Source organism: Homarus americanus, unplaced genomic scaffold (genome assembly GCF_018991925.1).
Source record: "Homarus americanus isolate GMGI-L3 unplaced genomic scaffold, GMGI_Hamer_2.0 scaffold18703, whole genome shotgun sequence".
NCBI lineage: Eukaryota > Metazoa > Arthropoda > Malacostraca > Decapoda > Nephropidae > Homarus > Homarus americanus.
In genome coordinates, this window is record NW_024749779.1 from 14,519,975 (window position 1) to 14,535,807 (window position 15,833).

The window sequence follows — 15,833 nt, forward strand, 5'->3', positions numbered from 1 at the left end:
AGGACTTTGTTATACTCGGTCAGGGGACTTTGTTATACTGGACCAGGGGACTTTGTTATAGTCGAAAAGGGGACTTTCTTATACTGGACCAGGGGCCTTTGTTATACTCGATTAAGGGCCTTTGTTATACTCGATAAGCGGACTTTGTTATCCTCGACCAGGGGAATTTGTTATACTCGAGCAAGGGACTTTGTTATCCTGGACAAGGTGACTTTGTTATACTCGATAAGGGGACTTTGTTATACTCGATCAGGGGACTTTGTTATACTCGATCAGGGACCATTGTTATACTTAATCAGGGGGCTTTGTTATACTCGATCAGGGGACTTTTTATACTCGATGATGGACTTAATAATACTCGTTCAAGTGACTTTGTTATACTTGATCAGCGGACTTTGTTATACTGGACCAGGGGACTTTGTTATACTCGAACATGGGCCTTTGTTATGCTCGACCAGGGAACTTTGGTATACTCAATCAGGGGCCGTTGTTATACTCGATCAGGGGACTTTGTTATACTCGATAAGGGGACTTTGTTATACTCGATAAAGGGACTTTGTTATACTCGATCAGGGACCATTGTTATACTTAATAGGGGGGCTTTGTTATACTCGATCAGGGGACTTTATATACTCGATGAGGGTCTTAATAATACTCGTTCAAGGGACTTTGTTATACTTGATCAGGGGACTTTGTTATACACGACCAGGGCCATTTGGTATGCTCGACCAGGGGACTTTGGTGTACTAAATCAGGGGCCGTTGTTATACTCGATCAGGGGACTTTGTTATACTCGATCAGGGGACTTTGTTATACTCGACGAGGGTACTTTGTTATACTCGATGAGGGACCTTTGTTATACATGATTAGGGGGCTTTATTATACTCGATCAGGGGGCTTTTTTATACACGATGAGGGACTTAATAATACTCGTTCAAGGGACTTTGTTATTCTCGATAAGGGGACTTTGTTATACTGGACCAGGGGACTTTGTAGTGGTCGACCAGTTGACTTTCTTATACTGGACCAAGGGCCTTTGTTATACTCGATTAAGGGCCTTTGTTATACTCGATAAGGGGAATTTGTTATACTCGATCGGGGGCCTTTGTTAGACTCGATCAGGGGACTTTGTTATACCCGATCAAGGGATTTTGTTATCTTCAACCAGGAAACTTTGTTATACTCGATGAGGGACTTTGTTATACTCGATCAGGGGACTTTGTTATACTCGACTAGGCTCCTTTGTTATGCTCGATAAGGGGGCTTTGTTATTCTCGATGAGGGGCCTTTGTTATACTCGATCAGGGGACTTTATTATACTCGACTTGCGGACTTTTTTATACTCGATCAGGTGACTTTGTTATACTCGATCAGGGGATTTTGTTATACTCGATCAGGCGGTTTAGTTATACTCGAGCAGGGGACATTGGTATACTCGATGAGTCACCTTTGTTATACTCGATGAGGGGGCTTTGTTATACTCGATCAGGGGATTTTGTTATACTCGATCAGGCGGTTTAGTTATACTCGAGCAGGGGACATTGGTATACTCGATCAGGGAACTTTGTTATACTCGATTAGGGACCTTTGTTATACTCGACCAGGGGCCTTTGTTATGCTCTATAAGGGGGCTTTGTTATTCTCGATCAGGGGCCTTCGTTATACTCGATTAAAGGACTTTGTTATACTCGATGAGGGACTTAATAATACTCGTTCAAGGGACTTTGTTATAATCGATCAAGGGACTTTGTTATACTCGACCAGGGGACTTTGTTATACTCGATCAGGGACCATTGTTATACTTGATCAGGGGGCTTTGTTATACTCGGTCAGGGGACTTTGTTATACTGGACCAGGGGACTTTGTTATAGTCGAAAAGGGGAATTTCTTATACTGGACCAGGGGCCTTTGTTATACTCGATTAAGGGCCTTTGTTATACTCGATAAGCGGACTTTGTCATCCTCGACCAGGGGAATTTGTTATACTCGATAAGGGGACTTTGTTATACTCGATTAGGGGACTTTGTTATACTCGATCAGGGACCATTGTTATACTTAATCAGGGGGCTTTGTTATACTCGATCAGGGGACTTTTTATACGCGATGAGGGTCTTAATAATACTCGTTCAAGGGACTTTGTTATTCTTGATCAGGGAACTTTGTTATACTCGACCAGGGGCATTTGTTATGCTCGACCAGAGGACTTTGGTGTACTCAATCAGGGGCCGTTGTTATACTCGATCAGGGGACTTTGTTATACTCGATCAGGGGACTTTGTTATACTCGACGAGGGTACTTTGTTATACTCGATGAGGGACCTTTGTTATGCTCTAAGAAGGCATTGTTATTCTCGATGAGGGCCTCGTTATACTCGATTAAAGGACTTTGTTATACTCGATGAGGGTCTTTGTTATACTCGATCAGGAGACTTTGTTATGCCTCGATCAACCGACTTTGTTATACTCGATCAGGGAACTTTGTTATACCGACCAGGGGATTTGTTATACCTGACTAGGCTCGAAGGGGCTTTGCTATTCTCGATCAGGGGCTCATGTTATACTCGATCAGGGACTTGTTATACCCGATGAGGACCTTTGTTATACTCGATGAGGGGACTTTGTTATACTCGATCAGGGGATTTTGTTATACTCGATCAGGGGACTATGTTATACTCGACCAGGGGACTTTGTTATACTCGATTAGGGGACTTTGATATACTCGCAGAGGGGACTTTGTTATACTCGATCAGGGGACTATGTTATGTTCGATCAGCGGACTTTGTTATACTCGACTTGGCGCCTTTGCTATGCTCGATAAGGGGGCTTTGTTATTCTCGATCAGGGGCCTTCGTTATACTCGATTAAGGGACTTTGTTATACTCGATGAGGGGACTTTGTTATACTCGATCAGGAGACTTTGTTATGCTCGATTAACGGACTTTGTTATACTCGACTAGGCTCCTTTGTTATGCTCGATAAGGGGGCTTTGCTATTCTCGATCAGGGTCTTTGTTATACTCGATCAGGGGACTTTGTTATACTCGATCAGGGGATTTTGTTATACTCGATCAGGCGGCTTTGTTATACTCGAGCAGAGGACTTTGTTATGCTCGATGAGGGGACTTTGTTATACTCGATCAGGGGACTTTGCTATACTCGACCAGGGGACTTTGTTATATTCGATCAGGGACCATTGTTATAGTTGATCAGGGGGCTTTGTTATACTAGATCAAGGGACTTTTTTATACTCGATGAGGGACTTAATAATACTCGTTCAAGGGACTTTGTTATACTCGATCAGGGGACTTCGTTATACTCGACCAGGGGACTTTGTTCTCCTCGAACAGTGGACTTTGTTATACTCGACCAGGGGACTTTGTTATACTCGATCAGGGAACTTTGTTATACTCGATTAGGGACCTTTGTTATACTCGACCAGGGGCCTTTGTTATGCTATATAAGGGGGCTTTGTTATTCTCGATCAGGGGCCTTCGTTATACTCGATTAAAGGACTTTGTTATACTCGATGAGGGACTTAATAATACTCGTTCAAGGGACTTTGTTATAATCGATCAAGGGACTTTGTTATACTCGACCAGGGGACTTTGTTATACTCGATCAGGGACCATTGTTATACTTGATCAGGGGGCTTTGTTATACTCGGTCAGGGGACTTTGTTATACTGGACCAGGGGACTTTGTTATAGTCGAAAAGGGGACTTTCTTATACTGGACCAGGGGCCTTTGTTATACTCGATTAAGGGCCTTTGTTATACTCGATAAGCGGACTTTGTCATCCTCGACCAGGGGAATTTGTTATACTCGAAAAGGGGACTTTGTTATACTCGATTAGGGGACTTTGTTATACTCGATCAGGGACCATTGTTATACTTAATTAGGGGGCTTTGTTATACTCGATCAGGGGACTTTTTATACGCGATGAGGGTCTTAATAATACTCGTTCAAGGGACTTTGTTATACTTGATCAGGGGACTTTGTTATACTCGACCAGGGGCATTTGTTATGCTCGACCAGGGGACTTTGGTGTACTCAATCAGGGGCCGTTGTTATACTCGATCAGGGGACTTTGTTATACTCGATCAGGGGACTTTGTTATACTCGACGAGGGTACTTTGTTATACTCGATGAGGGACCTTTGTTATACTTGATCAGGGGGCTTTATTATACTCGATTAGGGGGCTTTTTTCCACACGATGAGGGACTTAATAATACTCGTTCAAGGGACTTTGTTATACTCGATAAGGGGACTTTGTTATACTGGACCAGGGAACTTTGTAGTGGTCGACCAGGGGACTTTCTTATACTGGACCAAGGGCCTTTGTTATACTCGATTAAGGGCCTTTGTTATACTCGATAAGGGGACTTTGTTATACTCGATCGGGGGCCTTTGTTAGACTCGATCAGGGGACTTTGTTATACCCGATCAAGGGATTTTGTTATATTCGATCAGGGGGCTTTGTTATCTTCAACCAGGAAACTTTGTTATACACGATGAGGGGACTTTGTTATACTCGATCAGGGGACTTTGTTATACTCGACTAGGCTCATTTGTTATGCTCGATAAGGGGGCTTTGTTATTCTCGGTGAGGGGCCTTTGTTATACTCGATCAGGGGACTTTGTTATACTCGACTTGCGGACTTTGTTATACTCGATCAGGTGACTTTGTTATACTCGATCAGGGGACTTTGTTATACTCGATGAGTCACCTTTGTTATAATCGATGAGGGGGCTTTGTTATACTCGATCAGGGGATTTTGTTAAACTCGATCAGGCGGCTTAGTTATACTCGAGCAGGGGACATTGGTATACTCGATGAGGGGACTTTGTTATACTCGATCAGAGGACTTTGTTATACTCGACAAGGGGACTTTTTTATACTCGATTCGGGACCATTGTTATACTTGATCACGGGGCTTTGTTATACTCGATCAGGGGAGTTTTTATACTCGATGAGGGACTTGATAATACTCGTTCAAGGGACTTTGTTATACTCGATCAGGGGACTTTGTTATACTGGACCAGGGGACTTTGTTATGCTCGATCAGGGGACTTTGGTATACTTAATCAGGGGCCGTTGTTATACTCGATCAGGGGACTTTGTTATACTCGATCAGAGGACTTTGTTATACTCGACGAGGGTACTTTGTAATACTCGATGAGGGACCTTTGTTATACTTGATAAGGGGGCTTTATTATACTCGATCAATGGACTTTTTTATACTCGATCAGGGACTTAATAAAACTCGTTCAAGGGACTTTGTTATACTCGATCAGGGGACTTTGTTATACTGGTCCAGGTGACTTTGTTATAGTCGTCCAGGGGACTTTTTTATACTGGACCAGGGGCCTTTGTTCTACTCGATTAAGGGCCTTTGTTATACTCGATAAGGGGACTTTGTTTTACTCGATCAGGGGCCTTTCTTATGCTCGATTAGAGGACTTTGGTATACTCAATCAGGGGCTGTTGTTATACTCGATCTGGGGACTTTATTATACTCGATGAGAGGGCTTTCTTATACTCGATCAGGGGACTTTGTTATATTCGTTCGGGTGGCTTTGTTATACTCGACTAGGCGCCTATGTTATGCTCTATAAGGGGGCTTTGTTATTCTCGATCAGGGGCCTTCGTTATACTTGATCAGGGGACTTTGTTATACTGGACAAGGAAACTTTGTTACGGTCGACCAGGGGACTTTCTTATACTGGACCAGGTGCCTTTGTTATACTCGAATAAGTGCCTTTGTTTTCCTCGATAAGGGGACTTTGTTATCCTCGACCAGGGGACTTTGTTATACTTGATGAGAGGGCTTTGTTATACTCGATCAGGGGACTTTGTTATATTCGTTCGGGTGGCTTTGTTATAAACCGACTAGGCGCCTGTGTTATGCACTATAAGGGGGCTTTGTTATTCTCGATGAGGGGCCTTCGTTATACTCGATCAGGGGACTTTGTTATACTCGACCAGGGGACTTTGTTATACTCGATTAGGGGACTTTGTTTTACTCGATTAGGGGATTTTTTTACACTCGATCAGTGGACTTAATAATACTCAATCAAGGGACTTTGTTATACTCGATCAGGGGACATTGTTATACTGGACCAAGGGACTTTGTTAAACTCGATCAGGGGACTCTGTTATACTCGACCAGGGGCCTTTGTTATGCTCTATAAGAAGGCTTTGTTATTCTCGATCAGGGGCCTTCGTTATACTCGATTAAAGGACTTTGTTATACTCGATGAGGGGTCTTTGTTATACTCGATCAGGAGACTTTGTTATGCTCGATCAACCGACTTTGTTATACTCGATCAGGGAACTTTGTTATACTCGACCAGGGGACTTTGTTATACTCGATAAGCGGACTTTGTCATCCTCGACCAGGGGAATTTGTTATACTCGATAAGGGGACTTTGTTATACTCGATTAGGGGACTTTGTTATACTCGATCAGGGACCATTGTTATACTTAATCAGGGGGCTTTGTTATACTCGATCAGGGGACTTTTTATACTCGATGAGGGTCTTAATAATACTCGTTCAAGGGACTTTGTTATACTTGATCAGGGGACTTTGTTATACTCGACCAGGGGCATTTGTTATGCTCGACCAGAGGACTTTGGTGTACTCAATCAGGGGCCGTTGTTATACTCGATCAGGGGACTTTGTTATACTCGATCAGGGGACTTTGTTATACTCGACGAGGGTACTTTGTTATACTCGATGAGGGACCTTTGTTATACTTGATCAGGGGGCTTTATTATACTCGATCAGGGGGCTTTTTCATACACGATGAGGGACTTAATAATACTCGTTCAAGGGACTTTGTTATACTCGATAAGGGGACTTTGTTATACTGGACCAGGGGACTTTGTAGTGGTCCACCAGGGGACTTTCTTATACTGGACCAAGGGCCTTTGTTATACTCGATTAAGGGCCTTTGTTATACTCGATAAGGGGACTTTGTTATACTCGATCGGGGGCCTTTGTTAGACTCGATCAGGGGACTTTGTTATACCCGATCAAGGGATTTTGTTATATTCGATCAGGGGGCTTTGTTATCTTCAACCAGGAAACTTTGTTATACTCGATGAGGGGACTTTGTTATACTCGATCTGGGGACTTTGTTATACTCGACTAGGCTCCTTTGTTATGCTCGATAAGGGGGCTTTGTTATTCTCGATGAGGGGCCTTTGTTATACTCGATCAGGGGACTTTGTTTTACTCGACTTGCGGACTTTGTTATACTCGATCAGGTGACTTTGTTATACTCGATCAGGGGACTTTTTTATACTCGATGAGTTACCTTTGTTATACTCGATGAGGGGGCTTTGTTATACTCGATCAGGGGATTTTGTTATACTCGACCAGGCGGCTTAGTTATACTCGAGCAGGGGACATTGGTATACTCGATGAGGGGACTTTGTTATACTCGATCAGAGGACTTTGTTATACTCGACCAGGGGACTTTGTTATACTCGATTCGGGACCATTGTTATACTTGATCAGGGGGCTTTGTTATACTCGATCAGGGGAGTTTTTTATACTCGATGAGGGACTTAATAATACTCGTTCAAGGTACTTTGTTATACTCGATCAGGGACTTTGCTATACTGGACCAGGGGACTTTGTTATACTCGACCAGGGGCCTTTGTTATGCTCGATCAGGGGACTTTGGTATACTTAATCAGGGGCCGTTGTTATACTCGATCAGGGGACTTTGTTATACTCGATCAGGGGACTTTGTTATACTCGACGAGGGTACTTTGTAATACTCGATGAGGGACCTTTGTTATTCTTGATAAGGGGGCTTTATTATACTCGATCAGGGGACTTTTTTATACTCGATCAGGAGCTTAATAAAACTCGTTCAAGGGACTTTGTTATACTCGATCAGGGGACTTTGTTATACTGGTCCAGGTGACTTTGTTATAGTCGACCAGGGGACTTTTTTATACTGGACCAGGGGCCTTTGTTCTACTCGATTAAGGGCCTTTGTTATACACGATAAGGGGACTTTGTTTTACTCGATCAGGGGCCTTTCTTAAGCTCGATTAGAGGACTTTGGTATACTCAATCAGGGGCTGTTGTTATACTCGATCAGGGGACTTTGTTAGACTCGATGAGAGGGCTTTCTTATACTCGATCAGGGGACTTTGTTATATTCGTTCGGGTGGCTTTGTTATACTCGACTAGGCGCCTATGTTATGCTCTATAAGAAGGCTTTGTTATTCTCGATCAGGGGCCTTCGTTATACTTGATCAGGGGACTTTGTTATACTGGACCAGGAAACTTTGTTACAGTCGACCAGGGGACTTTCTTATACTGGACCAGGTGCCTTTGTTATACTCGATTAAGTGCCTTTGTTTTCCTCGATAAGGGGACTTTGTTATCCTCGACCAGGGGACTTTGTTATACTTGATGAGAGGGCTTTGTTATACTCGATCAGGGGACTTTGTTATATTCGTTCGGGTGGCCTTGTTATACTCGACTAGGCGCCTATGTTAGGCTCTATAAGGGGGCTTTGTTATTCTCGATCAGGGGCCTTCGTTATACTCGATCAGGGGACTATGTTATACTCGACCAGGGGACTTTGTTATACTCGATTAGGGGACTTTGTTATACTAGATGAGGGGACTTTGTTATACTACATCAGGGGACTTTGTTATACTGAACCAGGGGACTTTGTTATAGTCGACCAGGGGACATTCTTATACTGGACCAGGGGCCTTTCTTATACTCGATTAAGGGCCCTTGTTATACTCGATAAGGGGGCTTTGTTATACTCGATCAGGGGCCTTTGTTATGCTCGATTAGGGGACTTTGGTATACTCAATCAGGGGCTGTTGTTATTCTCGATCAGGGGACTTTGTTATACTCGATGAGAGGGCTTTGTTATACTCGATCAGGGGACTTTGTTATACTCGTTCGGGGGGCTTTGTTATACTCGACTAGGCGCCTATGTTATGCTCTATAAGGGGGCTTTGTTATTCTCGATCAGGGGCCTTCGTTATTCGATCAGTGGACTTTGTTATACTCGACCAGGGGACTTTGTTATACTCGATTAGGGGACTTTGTTATTCTCGATCAAGGGTCTTTGTTATACTCGATCAGGGGACTTTGTTATGCTCGATCAACGGACTTTGTTATACTCGATCAGGGAGCTTTGTTATACTCGATCAGGGAACTTTGTTATACTCGACCAGGGGACTTTGTTATACTCGAGCAGGGGACTTTGTTATACTCGACAAAGGACTTTGTTATACTCGATCAGGGACATTATACTCGATCAGGGGACTTTGTTATACTCGATCAGGGGACTGTTATATACTCGAGCAGGGGACTTTGATATACTCGATCAGAACTTTGTTATACTGACTTTTTATACTCGATCAGGGGACTTAATGATACTCGATCAAGGGACTTTGTTATAATCGATCAGGGGACTTTGTTATACTGGACCAGGGGACTGTTATACTTGACCAGGGGACCTTCTTATACTCGATCAGGGACTCTGAAATACTCGATAAGGGGACTTTGTTATACTCGATAAGGGGAATTTGTTATACTCGATAAGGGGTTAGACTTTGACTTTGTTATACTCGACCAGGGGACTTTGTTATACTCGATGAGGGGACTCGATCAGGGCTTTGTTATACTCGATTATATATACTCGATCAGGGGCCTTTGTTATACTCGATAAGGGGACTTTGTTATACTCGATCAGGACTTTGTTATACTGACTTTGTTATACTTGACCAGGGGACCTTCTTATACTCGATCAGGGGACTCTGAAATACTCGATGAGGGGACTTTGTTATACACGACAAAAGGACTTTGTTATACTCGTTCAGGGACTTTGTTATACTCGATTAGGGGACTTTGTGATACTCGATGAGGGGCTTTTGTTAGACTCGATTAGGGGCCTTTCTCATACTCGATCAGGGGACTTTGTTATACTCGATCAGAGGATTTTTTATACTCGCTCAGGGGGCTTTTTTATACTCGATTAGGGGACTTTGTTATACTCTATCAGGGGACTTTGTTATACTCGATCAGGGGACTTTGTTATACTCGACCAGGGGACTTTGTTATGATCGATTAACGGACTTTGTTATACTCGACTAGGCTCCTTTGTTATGCTCGATAAGGGGACTTTGCTATTCTCGATCAGGGGCCTTTGTTATACTCGATCAGGGGACTTTGTTATACTCGATGAGGGACCTTTGTTATACTCAATGAGGGAACTTTGTTATACACGATCAGGGGACTTTGCTATACTCGACCAGGGGACTTTGTTATATTCGATGAGGGACCATTGTTATAGTTGATGAGGGGGCTTTGTTATACTCGATAAGGGGACTTTTTTATACTCGATGAGGGACTTAATAATACTCGTTCAAGGGACTTTGTTATACTCGATCAGGGGACTTTGTTATACTGGACCAGGGGAATTAGTTGTACTCGAGGAGGGGCCTTTGTTATGCTCGATCAGGGGACTTTGGTATACTCAATCAGAGGCCGTTGTAATACTCGATCAGGGGACTTTGTTATACTCGATCAGGGACCTTTGTTATGCTTGATTACGGGGCTTTATTATACTCGAACGGTGGACTTTTTTATACTCGATGAGGGACTTGATAATACTCGTTCAAGTTACTTTGTTATACTCGATTAGGGGACTTTGTTATACTCGATCTGGGACCTTTGTTATACTTGATCAGGGGGCTTTATTATACTCGAAAAGGGGACTTTTATATACTCGATGAGGGACTTGATAATACTCGTTCAAGGTACTTTGTTATACTCATACAGGGGACTTTTTTATACTGGACCAGGGGACCTTATCATACTGGATTAAGGGCCTTTCTTATACTCGATAACGGGACTTTGCTATACTTGATAAGGGGACTTTGTTATACTCGATCAGGGGCCTTTGTTAGACTCGATCAGGGAACTTTGTTATGCCAGATCAGGGGTTTTTGTTATATTCGATCAGGGGGCTTTATCCTCGACCAGGGGACTTTGTTATACTTGATGAGGGGACTTTGTTATACTGGACCAGGGGACTTTGTTATAGTCGAGAAGGGGATTTTCTTATACTGGACCAGGGGCCTTTGTTATACTCGATTAAGGGCCGTTGTTATACTCGAGAAGGGGACTTTGTTATACTCGATCAGGGGACTCTGTAATACTCGATCAGGGGCCTTTGTTAGACCCGATCAGTGGACATTGTTATACCCATCAAGGGATTTCGTTATATTCGATCAGGGGGCTTTGTTTTCCTCGATCAGGGGACTTTGTTATACTCGACTAGGCTCCTTTGTTATGCTTGATAAGGGGGCTTTGTTATTCTAGATCAGGGGACTTTGTCATACTCGGTCAGGGGACTTTGTTATACTCGATGAAAGACCTTTGTTATACTCGATGAGGGGACTTTGTTATACTCGATCAGGGGATTTTGTGATACTCGATCAGGCGGCTTTGTTATGCTCGATCAGAGGACCTTGTTATACTCGACCAGGGACTTTGTTATACTCGATCAGGGGACTTTGTCAAACTCGATCAGGGGACTTTTTTATACTCGAGGAGGGACTTAATAATACTCGTCAAAGGGACTTTGTTATACTCGACCAGGGGCCTTTGTTATGCTCGATCAAGGGACTTTGGTATACTCAATCAGTGGCCGTTGTAATACCCGATCAGGGGACTTTGTTTTACTCGATGAGGGGACTTTGTTATACTAGGTCAGGGGACTTTTGTTATACTGGACCTAGGGATTTTGTTATAGTCGACCAGGGGACTTCTTATACTGGACCAGGGGCCTTTGTTATACTTGATTAAGGGCCTTTGTTTTGCTCGATTAGGGGACTTTGGTATACTCAATCAGGGGCTGTTGTTATACTCGATCAGGGGACTTTGTTATACTCGATGAGATGGCTTTGTTATACTCGATCAGGGGACTTTGTTATGCTCGATTAACGGACTTTGTTATACTCGACTAGGCTCCTTTGTTATGCTCGATAAGGGGGCTTTGCTATTCTCGATCAGGGGCCTTTGTTATACTCGATTAAGGGACTTTGTTATACTCGATCAGGGGATTTTGTTATTCTCGATGAGGGGACTTTGTCATACTCGATCAGGAGACTTTGTTATGTTCGATCAACGGACTTTGTTATACTCGATCAGGGAACTTTGTTATACTCGATCAGGGGCCTTTGTTATACTCGATCAGGGAACTTTGTTATACTCGAGCAGGGGACTTTGTTATACTGGACCAGGGGATTTTGTTATACTCGATCAGGGGACTTTGATTTGCTCGATCAGGGGACTTTGTTATACTCGATAAGGGGGCTTTGTTATACTCGATCAGGGGACTTTGTTATACTCGATCAGGGGGTTTTGTTATACTCGACTAGGCGCCTTTGTTAGGCTCTATAAGGGGGCTTTGTTATTCTCGATCAGGGGCCTTCGTTATACTCGATCAGGGGACTTTGTTATACTCGATCAGGGGGTTTTGTTATACTCGACTAGGCGCCTTTATTAGGCTCTATAAGGGGGCTTTGTTATTCTCGATCAGGGGCCTTCGTTATACTCGATCAGGGGACTTTGTTATACTCGATTAGGGGACTTTGTTATACTAGATGAGGGGACTTTGTTATACTACATCAGGGGACTTTGTTATACTGAACCAGGGGACTTTGTTATAGTCGAAAAGGGGACTTTCTTATACTGGACCAGGGGCCTTTCTTATACTCGATTAAGGGCCTTTGTTATACTCGATAAGGGGGCTTTGTTATACTTGATTAGGGGCCTTTGTTATGCTCGAATAGGGGACTTTGGTATACTCAATCAGGGGCTGTTGATATTCTCGATCAGGGGACTTTGTTATACTCGATGAGAGGGCTTTGTTATACTCTATTAGGGGACTTTGTTATACTCGTTCGGGGGGCTTTGTTATACTCGACTAGGCGCCCTATGTTATGCTCTATAAGGGGGCTTTGTTATTCTCGATCATGGGCCTTCGTTATATTCGATCAGTGGAATTTGTTATACTCGACCAGGGGACTTTGTTATACTCGATTAGGGGACTTTGTTATACTCGATCAACGGAATTTGTTATACTCGATCAGGGAACTTTGTTATACTCGATTAGGGGACTTTGTTATTCTCGATCAAGGGTCTTTGTTATACTCGATCAGGGGACTTTGTTATACTCGATCAACGGAATTTGTTATACTCGATCAGGGAACTTTGTTATACTCGATCAGGGAACTTTGTTTTACTCGACCAGGGGACTTTGTTATACTCGAGCAGGGGACTTTGTTATCCTCGACCAGAGGACTTTGTTATACTCGATCAGGGGACTTTGTTATACTCGACCAGGGGACATTGTTATTCTCGATGAGGGACCTTTGTTATACTCGATCAGGGGACTTTTTTATACTCGATCAGGGGATCTTAATAACACTCGATCAAGGGACTTTGTTATACTCGATCGGACTTTGTTATACTGGACCAGGGATTTTGTATACTCGATCAGGGACCATTGATTATAGTTGACCAGGGGGGCTTTGTTATACTCGATCAGGGGACTTTTTTATACTCGATGAGGGACATAATAATACTCGTTCAAGGTACTTTGTTATACTCGATCAGGGGACTTTGTTATACTGGACCAGGGGACTTAGTTCTACTCGAGGAGGGGCCTTTGTTATGCTCGATCAGGGGACTTTGGTATACTCAATCAGGGGCCGTTGTTATACTCGAGCAGAGGACTTTGTTATACTCGATCAGGGGACTTTGGTATACTCAATCAGGGGCCGTTGTTGTACTCGATCAGGGGACTTTGTTATACTCGATCAGGGACCTTTGTTATACTTGATCAGGGGGCTTTATTATACTCGAAAGGGGGCCTTTGTTATACTCGATGAGGGACTTGATAATACTCGTTCAAGGGACTTTGTTATACTCGATTAGGGGACTTTGTTATACTGGACCAGGGGATCTTGTTATAGTCGACCAGGGGACTTTCTTATACTGGACCAAGGGCCTTTGTTATACTCGATTAAGGGCCTTTCTTATACTCGATAAGGGGGCTTTGTTATTCTCGATCAGGGGCCTATGTTATACTCGATCAGGGGACTTTGTCATACTCGATCAGGGGACTTTGTTATACTCGATGAGGGACCTTTGATATACTCGATGAGGGGACTTTGTTATACTCGATCAGGGGATTTTGTTATAATCGATCAGGCGGCTTTGTTATGCTCGATCAGAGAACCTTGTTATACTCTACCAGGGACTTTGTTATACTCGATCAGGGGACTTTGTCATACTCGATCAGTGGACTTTTTTATACTCGAGGAGGAACTTAATATTACTCGGTCAAGGGACTTTGTTATACTCGATCAGGGGACTTTGTTATACTGGACCAGGGGACTTTGTTATACTCGACCAGGGGCCTTTGTTATGCTAGATTATGGGACTTTGGTATACTCAATCAGTGGCCGTTGTTATACCCGATCAGGGAACTTTGTTATACTCGACTAGGCGCCTTTGTTAGGCTCTATAAGGGGGCTTTGTTATTCTCGATCAGGGGCCTTCGTTATACTCGATCAGGGGACTTTGTTATTCTCGATCAGGGGACTTTGTTACCGTCGACCAGGGGACTTTCTTATACTGGACCAGGGGCCTTTGTTATACTCGATCAGGGGTCTTTGTTATTCTCGATCAGGGGACTTTGTTATACTCGATCAGGGGACTCTGAAATACTCGATGAGGGAACTTTGTTATACACGACAAGTGGACTTTGTTATACTCGTTCAGGGACTTTGTTATACTCGATTTGGGGACTTTGTTATACTCGATGAGGGGCTTTTGTTAGACTCGATTAGGGGCCTTTGTTATACTCGATCAGGGGACTTTGTTAAACTCGATCAGGGGATTTTTTTATACTCGATGAGGGGGCTTTGTTATACTCGATCAGGGGACTTTATGATACTCTATCAGGGGACTTTGTTATACTCGATCAGGGGACTTTGTTATTCTCGATAAGGGACCTTTGTTATACTCGATCAGGGGATCTTAATAACACTCGATCAAGTGACTTTGTTATACTCGATCAGGGGACTTTGTTATACTGGATCAGGGGACTTTGTTATACTCGATCAGGGGACTTTGTTTTACTCGACTAGGCGCCTTTGTTATGCTCTATAAGGGGGCATTGTTTTTCTCGATCAGAGGCCCTCGTTATACTCGAGCAGGGGACTTTGTTATACTGGACCAGGGGACTTTGTTACGGTTGACCAGGGGACTTTCTTATACTGGACCAGGGGCCTTTGTTATACTCGATGAGAGGTCTTTGTTATACTCGATCAGGGGACTTTGTTATACTCGATCAGGAGATTTTTTTATACTCGATCAGGGACTTAATAATACTCGATCAATGGACTTTGTTATACTCGATCAGGGGACTTTGTTATACTGGACCAGGGGACTTTTATATACTCGATCAGGGGACTTTGTTATACTGGAGCAGGGGACTTTTATACACTCGATCAGGGGACTTAATGATACTCGATTAAGTGCCTTTGTTTTACTCGATAAGGGGACTTTGTTATCCTCGACCAGGGGACTTTGTTATACTCGATCAGGGGTCTTTGTTATACTCGATCAGGGGACTTTGTTATACTCGATCAGGAGAATTTTTTTATACTCGATCAGGGACTTAATAATACTCGATCAACGGACTTTGTTATACTCGATCAGGGATCTTTATTATACTGGAGCAGGGGACTTTCTTATACTCGATCAGGGG